Source organism: Cebus imitator, unplaced genomic scaffold, assembly GCF_001604975.1.
Source record: "Cebus imitator isolate Cc_AM_T3 unplaced genomic scaffold, Cebus_imitator-1.0 Scaffold555, whole genome shotgun sequence".
NCBI classification, from domain to species: Eukaryota; Metazoa; Chordata; class Mammalia; order Primates; family Cebidae; genus Cebus; species Cebus imitator.
Window position 1 is genome coordinate 795,823 of NW_016107870.1, and position 14,757 is coordinate 810,579.

The window sequence follows — 14,757 nt, forward strand, 5'->3', positions numbered from 1 at the left end:
ATCGTTCACACATGTGTATGTGGCTCTTCTCCATCCTGGGGGCAACTGAGAAGGGCTGAGGCGCCAGTAAGTCAGAGACGCTGAAAGAGAAGCCACAAGCCGGGGCAGCACCTGGGCTGGCAATGACGCGGGAGGAGAAAGGCTTCACCGGCACCGGTGACCATTCCACGAAGACTGCAGTGGCCTTGGGAAGGGACTGTGTGCGCTGAGCCGAGTCTTCGGAAGGCGCAACACGAAACTCAACAGCTCCTCATGCCCACCCCACAGCTGACCAGCTCCCAGAAGCTGCCTCTTACAGTGGCCCTGCCTTCCGGCCGGCAATCCACTCTCTGAGAAGCGGAGGGTTGGACTACGACTCGCTCCAACAGGTCTGGCCAGCTGCAGGGTCTGGAACCATGGGCGCGGGTCTCCGAGGGGACCCCCTCCCCCGAGTCCCCTTTGGCCTCTGTGCCACTCCCCACAACAGTCTAGGCGCCCTCCTCCAGCCTTGGGGGGGGCTCCTCACCAGCCTCTGCCACCACGTCACGCCCCATCAGCGGCTTCTGTGTGCCCCCAACCCACCTCTGTGGGAACTTTCTCACCAACCTGCCCTGAAGACTGGTCCTAGAGGCCCTCCCTATTGCCAAAAAACTGTCACAAATAGGAGACCCTGAGTGTCTCTCTCATAAGCCTCAAAAACACATCTGTCAAAACACAAAAGCTCTGCAAGTGCTTTTGAAAAAAAGTTTCTCAACTTTCTATTCTAAAATAGCTATGGCAGCAATTTCTTAATCCAGATAACGATGTTTAAAAACATTTAAAAGTTTCAAATTGTAAATTGGAGTAAAACAGCACTGCTGATACTCAACAGAAAAGTTTGCATAAATCACACTTCAGTCAAATTGGACTGGTTTGGACCTAGTTTTGGGACTGGTTTGGACCTGGTTTGGGGGCCGGTTTGGACCTGGTTTTATGCCTGGTTTGGGGCTGCTTTTGGACTATGGTTTTGCTTGTTTTTACGTTTTCACAAAACAATGTTTTATTTGCTTTTTTTTTTTTTCCTAATTTTATTTTTTGAGACAGGAGGTCTCACTCTGTTGCCCAGGCTGGAGTGCAGTGGCACAATCATAGTTCACTGCAGCCTCAAACTCCCGGCCTTAAACAAGCCTCCTGCCTCAGCCTCCCAAAGCACTGAGATTACAGGTCTGAGCCACCACGCCCGGCCTCAGATCAGAACCATAGATGTTTCCTGTCTATAAACAACATCATTGGGGCCCTTTGTCATCACAGCAAACCAGAACAGCAAGCCTGGGTCTGCATATGTGAGGTACTCAACAGCAGAAAAGCAGGAAAATCCCACCCACTGATCCCATGGTCTAAGACCCCAGCACCCTGCACAAGCTCACAGCCATGCCAGAGCCAGGGCAGAGGGCAGGAGGACCCTAATCAGGGCAAGGCAGCCGCATTTCAAAGCCCTGAATAAGTCTGTGGCCTTAATAGAGATTTTTAATCGAACATTTATTCTTAGGTGCCAGGCCATTCAAGCAAACTTAGCAGCAACAAGAAGAATCTTTTTCCCCAAGGGAGGGGATAGATTCATAGCGAAATTTTTTTTTAATCCTCTAGAAAAACCAGTAGACAAGTGTCAACCATCACTCAAGGTCACTCATGAGACTTCCAGGTAAAACACGCTAAGTCCACGGAAAAGCAGCAGCCTGAATTTTTACAGAAACGGTACTTGGGCAAGAACACAAGGTCCCGGGACAGGGAGCCGCCCATGGCAGACGCCCAGACACTGGGTGTGGGGATGGGAGGGGGCTGTGGCTTCTAGAGCTTTCCTCTCACTTGAATTCAGCCATGGAGAGGGCGCCTGGGCACCAGGCATGGCAATGGGAGGAATGAGCCCAAGTTCTCCGGCTGGCGGCACGGTCGAGACACCGGGCACAAAGTGGGTCTCCTGGGCTCTGTGAGGCTGGGCTAAGACCTCTGACGGAGAACAGAGCACTGGAGCTGCACCGCTGTCCCAGAAACGTGGACCACAGGGACACAGTGGCCCAATTTCCCTTAATTTGAAAAGCCCCACATAAGGACAGTGTTGGAAAGTTCACTCTGCAGAAGTGTAACTCAGTAACAGTGTTTGTAAATAACACAGCCTCTGACAATGACGGTGAACCCTTCGGGCATTTTCTCTCTGTGACATCCTGACCTCTGTGACCATCGGGGCCTGAGGAAAGACAAGGGCACAGAGCATGGGGTCAGCCTGGCCCTAGTGTCACTGACCTGGGGTCCTTAGGTACCGGTCCACCCTCCTGAACATCTGAAAGAGGAGTGGAAGTGAGGTCTGAGCACAGAACGACTCATCTTCACACGCCAAACAGCTAAACCCGAACAGAAATTACCTCATCGAAGCAAAACAAAACTCTCAGCTCCAAGATTACACTGCCAGTGAGAGGCTTAATTAAATGTTTGTCCCCAGGCCGGCCTGAAGAACACAAGACTGAATTTTGGATTTCTAAACACCACAAAGTGAGCGCGTTCCACCCCCCAGGAGAAATCCCACAGTAACTCCCACCCCTCTTCCCTTCAGTAAAGGAGAGGAAGCTGTCCAGTTTTGGAGGGACACTGTGTAAGTTTCCGTCTGGACGTGCGGTAACTTGCGACCCGTCCCCCCTCACTCCTCAGTCCTTCCTGCAGCCACAGGGCTGGGGTGCCCAAAGGTTTCCGTGGGAAGCACGTTAAGTATCACAAAACACATGGAGCAGAAACCGCCACGATAAACTCGGTCGCGGGCCTCATCGTTCACGTGGAAAACCCCTTCTGTACGTTTCCTTTCCAAGAACAAACTATTCTCCACTCTCGCAGCGTGAACCGCCGCCTTCACAGGCGACGCGGGTGCCAGCAGGAGAGGCGTCTCCGCAGCCTGTTACCAAAGGGAAGTTACTCTGCGGACAGAGCCGATGGGAAGACCCCACGACCGGTGCGATCCAAACGCCAGCGAGCTCTGCGCACAGGTGTCTGCGCCCAGGCCGCCCGCGGAACGCGTTTTAATTAGCATTTCCTTAAACAATGCTGATCACAATCTCGCCGCCACGATCCACGCCAGACGCGTCGCTGAGATTGCAGCTCGGAAGCGAGAGGAAATTCGCTGCGAATCTCAGTCAAACTTTCTTTTGTGTATTATTTTTTGGGTGTCAGAAAATACCTGTTCCACGCCCCCCCACCCGGCCCGCGCCCCAGCCCCTGGTCCCGCCCTATTGTGAGCGGTTCACGGAGCCTACAAACAGCGCAACTGTCCGCTGGGCCAGGGGACCCCCCAGCCGGCTGGAGCCCTCCCCGCGGCGGCGCCGAGAATCCCACGTCGCCCTCGGGACTGAGTTGCCAGACACCAGCTCCCGCTCCCCGCGAAACTGACATGTCTATTTACAGAGAAACAAAGACGCGGCTAGAAGCGGACCCCGCTCCCTCCGCGCGCCCCGTCCGCCCCGCGCGCCCCGCGAGCCCCGCGCTCCGCGCCGCCCCACGCCTCCCCGCCCGAGGCCCCCGCGCCCCGTGCTGCCGGCGACTAAGATGGAGACCAGGCCGGCGTCCGGCGTCCGGCGCCCAAGAGACAATGACCCCCCGCCCCGGGGCGCCCGGACCCGCCCGCGCCCACCGCCCGCAGTTCCGACTCTTGGCAAACTCGGCGCGGGCGGCTCCGGGTGCGGCCGGGCAGCGCCGGCGGGGGGCGCGGGCGGGGGGCGCGGGACGCCCCCGGGCTGCCTCGGGGCCAGGCGTTGACGCAGCAGAAATTACCAGCTGGAAAATTCCCCTTTCGGAGGTGCCGGGGAGGGCGCGCGGCGGCGGCGGCGGCGGCGGCGGGAGGTGCCGGGGGCCGAGGGGCCGGAGCAGCCCCGCCGCCTCCGTGCGCAGACCCGCGGGGACCCCGTGCGGCCCCCGCGCGCCCCGCCCCGCGCCGCCGGCCTGGGAGGAACCCGCGGGGACCGGGCCGGGGTCTCCTCCGCCGCCCCCGGAGCCCGCGCCGCAGCTGGACGCGCCGATGGCCCCCGGGAGGGCGCCCCCGCGGGGCGGGGCGTGGCGGGGCGGCCGGCGGCGGGGGCGCGCCCGGGCTCGCAGCGGCCCCGGCTCCCCGCTCCGGCTCCCGGCCCGGCCCGGCCCCCGCCGCGATGCGCCCGCCCGGCCGAGCGGACAATGAGCCGGCGCGGCTTACCTGTGACCCCATGGGGCGCGCGGGCGAGGGCGGGCGCCGCGGCCGCCGGGCAGGCGCCGGTGATCGCCGCCGCCGCCGGGCGGGAGCTGCGTCCGGGCGGGTCCGAGCTGCGCGCTCGCCGGGGCTGCTCGGTCCGTCCGTCCGTCCGTCGGTCCGTCAGGCCGGCGCGCGCCCCCGCGCCCGCTCCAACCCCGCGGCCCCCGCCGCCCGCGCGCGCGCGCGCCCCGCCCGCGGACCCTGACCCCGCCCCCCGGCGCGCGCCCGGCTGCCGCTGATTGGCCCGCACCGCGCCCCGGCCGCGGCCACCGCCCCGGGCCCCGCCCACGCCGGCCCGGCCGCCGGCCCCGCCCCTCGCTCGGCCCCGGGCGCCGCGCCGCGGGGTCGGAGGGGGCCGCGCCGGGGGTCCGTTCTCCCCCCCGCGGGCGGCCGGACGGCGGAAGTGCGGGTGGAGCTCGCTGGGCATTGTGGGAAGCCCCCTCCCCTAGGCCGGCGGGGGGCTGGGGCGACGCGGCGCGGGGTCCCCCCTGGCCCGGGCGCGCCCCTGCCCCGCGCGCGCGGAGCGGGCCGCAAACCGCGCTACGGAGCGGCGACCCCGGCATGGGCACCCGGTCCCTGCCCCGGCCGCGCACAGGGCGCTGCCCACGCGCAGACTCCTCGGGGGCGCGCGGGTGCCGGGGTCACGGGCGGTCCCCGCGCCCGACGCGCAGTTGCGCTCCGCGCGTCTCGCAAACTTCACGACTCCCCCGCCCGACCGGGCCTCTCCGCGGGCCGCTCGCGGGGCAGAAAAGGCGCCTGGAGGCCGCACGGGGCGCGGGGTCCCGGAGGGCCTGGGCACCACGCGCGCCCACCTTCGGGGACCTCGGCGCACCTGGGGCGCGGGCCTCGTGGGGCGCGCGCCGCTGTGGCTCGCTTTGGGCTGGCCCAGGACACCGGCGGTTGCACGTGGGTCCCTCCCGTCGTGTCGGCTGCCTCGTGGGGACGAAGGGCCCCGGGAAGGGGCGGGAACCAGCGTCCCAGGCCTCGCCCCGGCCCCGCGTGTGGTCCGGATCTCAGGGCCCGGGACGCGTCTCCACCACCCGGACCTTGCGGGTCGCTTCTCGCCGGCGCTGCCCTCAGCCCTCGGGCGGGTGGAGTGGGAAGCGCGGCCCCGCATTCCTGGCTGGCCTGCGCTGGGGAAAGGCCACCTCTCTTCCTCTCCCTGGGCGCGGCGGCGGGAAGGGAGGTGAGCCTGTGGCCGGCGGCGCGCGAGGGAGTTGAGCCCGACCGGGCCAACCAATGGGGAGGCGCCCGGGCCGTCCAGCCGGCCTCCCTGCGGGCCCAGCGCCGCGGATTCCTCGGGAGGTGGGAGGCGGCGGCCCTGCGGATGCTTTCAAATCAGGATGTGTGAAGCGCATTCAGGAGCGGCGGTGGGAGGCAGTGGGGGCTCTCCATGAGTGAGCAAAGGCGAGCGAGGTCTGGCTGCTGGGATGAACGCCTGGGACACTCCCTCCTGCCGTCGCGGGCGCCTGGAAATGGCTGTGCGGCCACCCCGCCCATCCCCTCGCCGAGGTCGCCGGTATGGCACTGCGGCCCAGGAAGCCTCGTCCCCGGCCTACCTCGCGCAGCACCCTCTCGGTGGCACCGCCTGGTCTGGTCTGAAACTGCAGGCCCAGCGTCCCCGACCCTCGGGAGGTGGGGGCTGAGCACAGCCAACCTGAGAAGAGGCGGCTTCCAGGAGGGTCCAGCGACTCACGTTTCTCTCCTGGGACCGAGGGCAGTGCCTGCTGGAGCCCCTACCTACCCACCCAGAGCTCATTTGTACCCCACGCAGGAAAGGAGGCCTGGAGAGACTGGAGAGCTCGGGCCCACCTAGCCAAGGCAAGAAGGGCCACAGTGCGGATGCCTGTCCCGGAGGCCTCCCACAGGGCCTGCCCGTAGTCTCCTGCCCCCAAGAGAGCCCTAGTCTGTCCCAAGATGTCTGACCTGTCTAGACAGCCTCCAAGGAGGGCAGAGTTGATGGTTTGCCGTGTCCGTTGTTTATGCAGGGATGGAGAGCAGCAGCAGCGGCCTTGCCAGAGTGCACCGTGGTTGGTGCCCAGTCGTTGCTTAGAAGGCCTGCCCGTGAGAACCAAGCCTTGGTCTCCCCACAACCCAGGCCCACCCCATCTGCCAGGTTGGGGCTGTCTGTCTTGGTAGAAACTTGCTGAGTTCTGGAATGGGGATCCAGGCAGATGAGGCTCTGGGGCCTCTCACCTGGGAGGCCCACTCCTACCTCCCATCCCCTCAGCAATGCTGTCAGTGACTGGGGACATCAGACTCCTGACTTTTCTGCTCCAAGAACCAACGGAAGGTCAGGCAGCCTGGAGATGAAGCCAGTATGTCAAAAAGGGAGAACCATGACCAACCACAGAGAGATCCCTATTAAGTCCTGCCTGAAGTTCCACCTACCCGTGGACCGTTATTCCAAGAGGTGATACACCCCTTTACTATTTAAAAGAAAAACAAAACCCATCAGCAGCTGCAGCTTCTCAGCCAAACTAGTAGAAGGAGGGTGGGGTAGTTGAGCTTCTACAGCCACCTGGATGTGTCAGCTCCGAGGGGCATGCTCACCCCATGGCCCTGGCAACCTCGGGCTTGTTAGAGCCCAGAGCCCAGCGTTTGCGGAGCTGCTGCTGGGATTAGACATGAGACAGGCAGGTGCTAGGCTGGGCTGCAGTGCCTTCTCTCTTCCCAGAGCCCCTGGGAACACTTGCAGAAGTGACACACACAGGGATCTGTTGTGTGATGACCAGCCAGGAGGCAGCTCTGGGAACAGAGGATGCGAAGCCTGGCCTCAGGGTGTCTGGGAGGGTCCAGAGGGTGGGGTCCCTGAGGGTGACATGATGAACTGGACGTGATTCCTGGCCTCGCCAAGTGGGTGAACAAGAGACAGGTCTCTGCAGGGCACACTTGTCCACGCTGCGTGACGTGGTCCTTCCTGAAAGCCCCAGCTATCTGGGTGGGCACGTCAGGAGCCCATCCCAGGGACCCCCGAGGACTGTGAGGGATGAGCAGCAGCAGGCCAGGAGTTCTGGAGGGGGGGGGCTCAGGGCAAGGTGCAGAGGCTGGGCAGGCCCACGGATGTACCTGCTGAGGGACGTGTCCCCCACAGACTCCTGGAACAACTCAACCAGAGTCACGTGGCCAGCAGGACTCCCACAGGGTCCAGGCACAGTCTCGAGCTTATGGCCTCTCTGCAGACTTGTGCTCACAGACCCCCTGCACCGCTTGCCCTGCCAGCAGACCACCTGCCCTCTGCCCTCACTGTGTGACTCCTGGGGGCCGGGGATCTGGGAGGGGACCCAGCCCCAAGCCAGGTGCTCCGACAGCACCAGGAGCATAGGAACCTGCCTCCCATCCTCAGGAAGGATGGCCTGGGAGGAGCTTTGGGAAAGAAAATTCCTGAGAATGGCAGATACCCCTTCCTGTCCTGTGTCCCCTGGGCAGCTCCCCCACCTTGCCAGGGCCTTGCCGCCCCCTCTTCTCCCAAGGCACTGCTCCCGCCCACCCCCAGCTGGGGTTTCTATGCTTGTCTTTGTCTCAGTGACTGGTCAGGGAACCTGCCTGTTTATTCACCAGCCAGTGGTGTTGCTCAGTTGTCCCCATGGCAACAGCCCTGGGAGTCCTGCCCCCTCCCAGGGAACTGCCCAGAACCTGTCCCTGCCATCTCCAGGCCTCTGCTGGGAGCCCAGACAGAGGGAAAGGCAGAGGGCAGGGCGGGTAGAGAGGCCCGCCGCCGGCCTGAAGATGCTGGGGCTGTCCAGGGAGCCGCCCACTGCACGTCATCCTGGGTCCTGCGAGTGGACGGGAGGCCGGCCGTGGGCTGCAGCAGAGCACCACCCACGGGCTGGGGGAGGTGGCTTTGCTGAGGCCAGATCGAGGTGGCTTCCTCCCAGGCTTGGCTTGGCCAGGTTCAGTGCCAGCTGGCCCTGCCCTCCCACCCAGGCCTCCCCAAGACCACCCTCCAGAATTGCTCTGGGGCCAGGGGCTACCTGCCAACCCACGGCTGCCCCACCCCAACTGTCCTTCGGGCCTGCGCCCCTGCCAAGCCCCAACTGCCGCTCCAGCTGCCATAGCCAACTGTCAACCGGTCTCCCTTCCAAGCGCCTGCTCACCCCCAATCGTCCTTCCAAAATGCTGCTGCCAACTACCAGCCCCCTTCCTTCCTGAGCCCTGGCTCCCACCGCCATTCCAGGCCACGACACCAGGCCTCTGCATTCCAGACCTTCCCATGGGACGGAGGCCGCCCACACCTGTCTTGCGCCTGGTGGGATGGGCTGGGTCGGGGGAGGCACTCAAGGTCTGAGACCCGAGGCGTCGGCACAGAAGGGCAGAGGCAGAAAGCAGAGCAGACGACGGGGCCAGGGCCCAGAGACGGAAGGAGAGGGACAGGGAGACAGCGGGCAGAGCTGGGGAAGGGGAGAGGGCAGGGCAGCTGTCCTTGATGCCAGGGCCCAGAGACGGAAGGAGAGGGTTAGGGAGACAGCGGGCAGAGCCGGGGAAGGGGAGACGGCAGGGCAGCCTGTCCTTGTTGCCAGGGCCCAGAGACGGAAGGAGAGGGGCAGGGAGACAGCGGGCAGAGCTGGGGAAGGGGACAGGGCAGGGGAAGGGGAGAGGGCAGGGCAGCCTGTCCTCGATGCCAGGGCCCACGCCAGCCCCAGCACAGGGGTGGGAAGGCAGCCAGAGCTGGGCCTTTCCTCGGAGGGTCTGTGAACAGCTTGGCCTGACCAGACCCCAGGAGGGTCCTCCCAGCCATGTCAGGGGGCACTGGCCCCTCCCCACCAGCCCTGCACAGCGTGGGGTAGAACCAGCTCCCATGCCTCAGCTGTCCTGGGCCAGCCTGGGCTTCCTCCTGCTTCACCACCTGGCACCCGGGGCCTGCCTGAGTCCCTTTAGGCTCCAGCGTCCAGCCTCTCAGTCCCAGCCCTGGCCTTGCTGCCCCTTCCCTCCTTCGAGCCTCCTTTCGGCATTCATCCCTGTGGTCCCCGATCCCCACCTCCAGCACAGAGTCCCCACAGCACCCAGCCTGCAGGACCCTGTCCCCCTAACACAACAAGAGCCCGAAAGTCGACTCCCCAGGCCTAGGGGAGGCACTGCTGCCCTTGCAGGTCAGACCTGGGGCTGTAATTCCATCCCAGGCTCTTGACCAGCCGGTCAGCACTGGGAGGTGATGGGGGCCAGGGCCTCAGTCCCGGCTGGAGGGACACAGCTGCTCCCCAGGGGCCCCTGGCCTCGGAGGGCTCGCATTGCAGAGGCGGCGATGGTTCCTCAGATAGCCACGGTGGGTGAAAGGGACACCTGGCTCTCCCTGTGTCCCCTCTGGGGGTTGCTGCTGGGCAGGCTGCCTTCCAGGCTGGGACACATTGAGGCAGGCAAGAGGGCCATGTCAGCCTGTCAGTCAGGCTGGCCCTGGAGGAAGGGAAAGGCGGACACGTTTGCCAAGCACCTATGGAGTGCCTGGAATGTCCCTGCATGGGGAACGGAGAGGAGGAGGACTTGCCAGGGTCACCTGGCCCACCTCTGGAGCTGGGCCTGGGAAGGGGACAGAAGGGTGGTGGCTGTGGCCCCTCCCCTCCCACCAGAGGGGGTCTGCTGGGGTTCCCTTGGTGGATGTGGAGAAGCCCCAGCCCTGCACAAGGCCAGCCTGTTGCCTCAGCTCTTCCGCCCACTCACTTGTAGGGCAACATTCACAGGCCATGGAACCAATCGCATGCCAGGACGTGCGAGGTCTGGAGAGCCAGCCAAAACCCCTTGTATTCCAGGAGTGGGGAGTCAGTAGCAGGTCAGCAAATTCATAAGCAAGAACTCTTCTGAGATGAAAAGGAACTGGGAATGGGTCTCTTGGGAACATGGCTGGTGCTGGGGCAGAGCAGGAGAAGGCAAGCTGAGCTCCTGGCCATGGAGGGGATGATGGGGGCAGGAGGGCCAGGCCTATGGGCATGGGGGCCCTGGGGACCCCTGGGAGGAGAACAGCAGAACCACTTGGTGCCGGCTCATGACCCCGAGCTGGGGCACATGCTGATGTAAAAAACAAAAACAATTAAATGCAGGCCGGGCGCGGTGGCTCAAGCCTGTAATCCCAGCACTTTGGGAGGCCGAGGCGGGTGGATCACGAGGTCAAGAGATCGAGACCATCCTGGTCAACACGGTGAAACCCCGTCTCTACTAAAAATACAAAAAATTAGCTGGGCATGGTGGCACGTGCCTGTAATCCCAGCTACTCAGGAGGCTGAGGCAGGAGAATTGCCTGAACCCAGGAGGCGGAGGTTGCGGTGAGCCGAGATCGCGCCATTGCACTCCAGCCTGGGCAACAAGAGCGAAACTCCGTCTCAAAAAAAAAAAAAACAATTAAATGCAAGAAGGAGTCGGGCGCGGTGGCTCAAGCCTGTAATCCCAGCACTTTGGGAGGCCGAGGCGGGTGGATCACGAGGTCAAGAGATCGAGACCATCCTGGTCAACACGGTGAAACCCCGTCTCTACTAAAAATACAAAAAATTAGCTGGGCATGGTGGCACGTGCCTGTAATCCCAGCTACTCAGGAGGCTGAGGCAGGAGAATTGCCTGAACCCAGGAGGCGGAGGTTGCGGTGAGCCGAGATCACGCCATTGCACTCCAGCCTGGGCAACAAGAGCGAAACTCCGTCTCAAAAAAAAAAATAAATAAAAAATAAAAAAAAATGCAAGGAGACCAACCTTCCCTACAAAAGAATTCCGTGTAATACCTCTAGGTCCCAGGAGCAGAGATTACCGCGATGCACCACCTTGAGTGGGGACTGGGTTTAGCAACTCCTATCCAAAGACAGTCCAGACAGGCAAAGGGGAGCGCGGCTGAACAGGTGACAGGCAGGCACCACGTTGGCCAGGTGACCCGTCGTCAGGCAACCGTTCAGACACCGGTCACCCTGATGAGGTGGGCCATGAAGGACACCTCACCTCTGTGAAATTCTTTCCAAACTCAGAACCTCCGTCTAATCCTGAGAAAGTACATCAGACAAGCCCAAACTGAGAGACTTTCTGGTTTTGTTTTTGTTGTTGAGACAGAGTCTCGCTGTGTCGCCAGGCTGGAGTGCAGTGGCGCAGTCTCTGCTCACCACAACATCCACCTCTCGGGTTCAAGCGACCCCTGCCTCAGCCTCCCGAGTAGCTGGGATTACAGGCGCCACGCACCACACCTGGCTGTTCTTTGTATTTTTAGTACAGTCAGGGTTTCACTGTTGGTCAGACCGATTTTGAACTCCTGACCTGAAGTGATCTGCCCGCCTTGGCCTCCCAAAGTGTTGGGTTTACAGGCGTGAGCCACCGTGCCTGGCCACAAACCGAGGGACTTTCTACAAAACATCTTCTTGGTGATCTTCAAGGTCACCAAGAACAATGAAATCTGAGAAACTATCAGACAGGAGAGCCTGGGACAGGACAGCTCCAAGCACTGTACCACCTCAGTGGGGCCCTGGAGCAAACGGGCCGCCGATGGCAGGACCCGTGGACTTCAAATAAAGTCTGCTCTGCGGTGGAGATAACTGGACCCCAATGTGGGCTTTCTAAAGCACCCAGCAACACAGGATGGCGACATCGGGGGGGATGGAGGCTTTGTGGTGGGTGCATAGGACTCTGTGCTTTCTGATGTCACACATTCCATTGCTCAAGATGGAGTGCAGCGGCGCGATCTCGGCTCACTGCAACCTTCCCTCCCAGGTATAAGTGATTCTCCTGCCTCGGCCTCCTGAGTAGCTGGGATTACAGGCGCGTGCCATCACACCCAGCTAATTTTTGTATTTTTAGTAGAGATGGGGTTTCACCCTGTTGGCCAGGCTGGTCTTGAGCTCCCACCTCAGGTTATACGCTCACCTCAGCCTCCCAAATTGCTGGGATTACAGGTGTGACCCACCACGCCCTTCCTGCAATGTCGCACATTTTCTGAATCTAAAATTATTCCAAAATAAATGAAAAAGAAAAAATACAAAACCAGTCAATCAATGAAAACCACCTCCTTTTGGCTCTGGCATTGGGAGTTAAGCAGCCTCTCCAGCCCTATCTCCGCCAAGATGCTCATTTTCAGCTTTAGAATCCAGGGGTTCAGGGTGCTCCTTGCTTTGCCCAGCCTGGAAGTACACGCAGGCCACAGGAGCCAAGAACTTCCAAGCTGAGTGGGAGTGTGCCCCGTGTGTAAGGACAGTTGGGCCTCGCGTTCACGTGCACCTGCGTGTTATGAACTGTGAGTCCTCACGCCGCACAGGAGACTTGCCAGAACGCTGTGCTGAGAGACATTTGTGAAGCTCAGCCTGGCTTGGCCGGCACCAGCCATGGCCCTAAGGCAATTCCAGCTCTGTGTTGAGCCTTTGCTCAAGGTAGCAAAATACTGCCAAAATGCAAAGTGCAAACACCCTGTCCCAATGCAAACTTCCCATATGCAGGCCACTTTCCATGTTTTCCACTCAACCCTTCTGTGATTTTTCCATTTACCCCAACACCTTTTGGGGTCCCCCCTTCATCACTTCCCCATACCCCTTTTTGTTTCCTTTCTGTTCTCCCTTTAAAAACCCAGGTTGGGCCGGGCATGGTGGCGCGTGCCTGTAGTCCCAGCTACTCGGGAGGCTGAGGCTGGAGAATCGCTTGAGCCCAGGAGTTCTGGGCTGTAGTGCGCTATGCCAATCAGGTGTCCACACCAAGTTCAGCATCAATATGGTGACCTCCCGGGAGCGGGGGACCACCAGGTTGCCTAAGGAGGGGTGAACCAGCCCAGGTCGGAAACGGAGCAGGTCAAAACTCCTGTGCTGATCAGTAGTGGGATCGCGCCTGTGAATAGCCACTGCACCCCACACTCCAGCCTGGGCAACATAGCGAGACCCCGTCTCTTAAAAAAAAAAAAAAAAAAAAAAACCTAGGTTGGCCGAGCACAGTGGCTCACACCTGTACTCTCAATGCTTTGGAAGGCCGAGGGGGGCAGATCACCAGGTCAGGAGTTCAAGACCATCCTGGCCAACATGGTGAAATCCCATCTCTACCAAAAGTACAAAAATTAGCTGGGCATGGCGGCAGGCACCTGTAATTGCAGCTACTTGGGAGGCTGAGGCAGGAGAATTGTTTGAACCCAGGAGGCGGAGGTTGCAGTGAGCTGAGAAGGCGCCACTGGGCTTCAGTTTGGGTGACAGAGCAAGACTCCATCTAAAAAAAAAAAAAGCAAAAAATAAAAACGGTCACCTTTGTCTGCCTTGGAGCTCAACTGCAATCAATACTGCAGTCTCAGCGGAGTGTGGCAGCTCATGCCTGTAATCCCAGCTATTTGGGGAGCTGAGACAGGAGAATTGCTTGAACCTGGGAGGCAGAGATTGCAGTGAGCTGAGATCGTACCGCTGCACTCCAGCCTGGGCAGCAGAGTGAGACTCCGTCTCAAAATAAAACATAAAATACTAGACTGTGTCTCTGTGCTCCTGCCTACAGGCACCTGCTCATGTGTGTCTGTGGATGATGATTGCATCTGCCTGTGCGCCCGTGTGTGGGGGGATCCATGTGTGCCATGTGTGTGGCGAGTCCATGTCTGCTGTGTGTGGCGGGTCTGTGTGTGGAGGGTCCGTGTGTACTGTGTGTGGCGGGTCCGTGTGTGGCAGGTCTGTGTGTGGCGGGTCTGTGTGTGGCTGATCCATGTCTGCCATGTGTGGCAGGTCCGTGTGTGGCAGGTCCATGTGTGCCGTGTGTGGCGGGTCCATGTGTGCCATGTGTGGCGGGTTTGTGTGTGGCGGGTCCATGTCTGCCGTGTGTGGCAGGTCCGTGTGTGGCAGGTCCGTGTGTGGTGGGTCTGTGTCTGCCGTGTGTGGTGGGTCCATGTCTGCCGTGTGTGGCGGGTCCATGTGTGGCGGGTCCATGTGTGGCGGGTCCGTGTGTGGCAGGTCTGTGTGTGGCAGGTCCATGTCTGCCGTGTGTGGCGGGTCCGTGTGTGGCAGGTCCGTGTGTGGTGGGTCCATGTCTGCCGTGTGTGGCAGGTCCGTGTGTGGCGGGTCCGTGTGTGGCGAGTCCATGTGTGGCACCTCTGTGTGTGGTGAGTCCATGGCTGTCATGTGTGGTGGGTCCGTGTGTGGCAGGTCCGTGTGTGGCGGGTTCGTGTGTGGCAGGTCCGTGTGTGGCAGGTCCGTATGCTTGCTTGCTGGTGGCTAACCATGTCTGTGAGTGTGTCACGGCCACTGTAGTGTATTTTCTGATGTCATCTGCGAGTCACATCTGATTCTGGACATTGGGCAAAACATGGCCTGCCCTTCAGGGGCTCGCCCTACCAAGGGTGAGCCTTGAGCCAAGTCTCAGGATCGAAGGCAAAGTGCCCTTGTGGGGGGAGGTGGGGCTCTGGGAAGCTTCCTGGGGGCCATGGCCATGGAGATGGGGGAGGATGGGGAGTGCCTAGCTCCAGCTGGGCAGGGGCAGGCCAAGCCCTAAGAGTGCACACGGCGAGTGTAGAAGAGGCTCGGTGGCCTTGCCGGGACCATGGGGAATGACACGAGGAGTGCAGAGAGGCTCAGTGGCCTTGCCGGGACCACGGGGAATGACACGGGGAGTGTAGAGAGGCTC

At 61.3% G+C, this 14,757-nt stretch overlaps 1 protein-coding gene across 2 annotated transcripts in view; it reads right to left on the reverse strand.

Moving 5' to 3' along the window:
* The window catches only part of ZBTB46 (zinc finger and BTB domain containing 46), a 98,420-nt gene extending 94,067 nt beyond the window's left edge, over positions 1-4,353 (reverse strand). The window contains exon 1 of one of the 2 annotated variants that reach the window (XM_017515672.2): positions 4,187-4,353. The gene's annotated coding sequence lies outside the window, so the exon portion shown is untranslated. Of the gene's footprint in view, positions 1-3,771; positions 3,878-4,186 lie in introns of those variants that run through there. The other variant, XM_037733913.1, reaches the window with a different exon arrangement.
* Between the last annotated feature and the right edge of the window lie 10,404 nt (positions 4,354-14,757).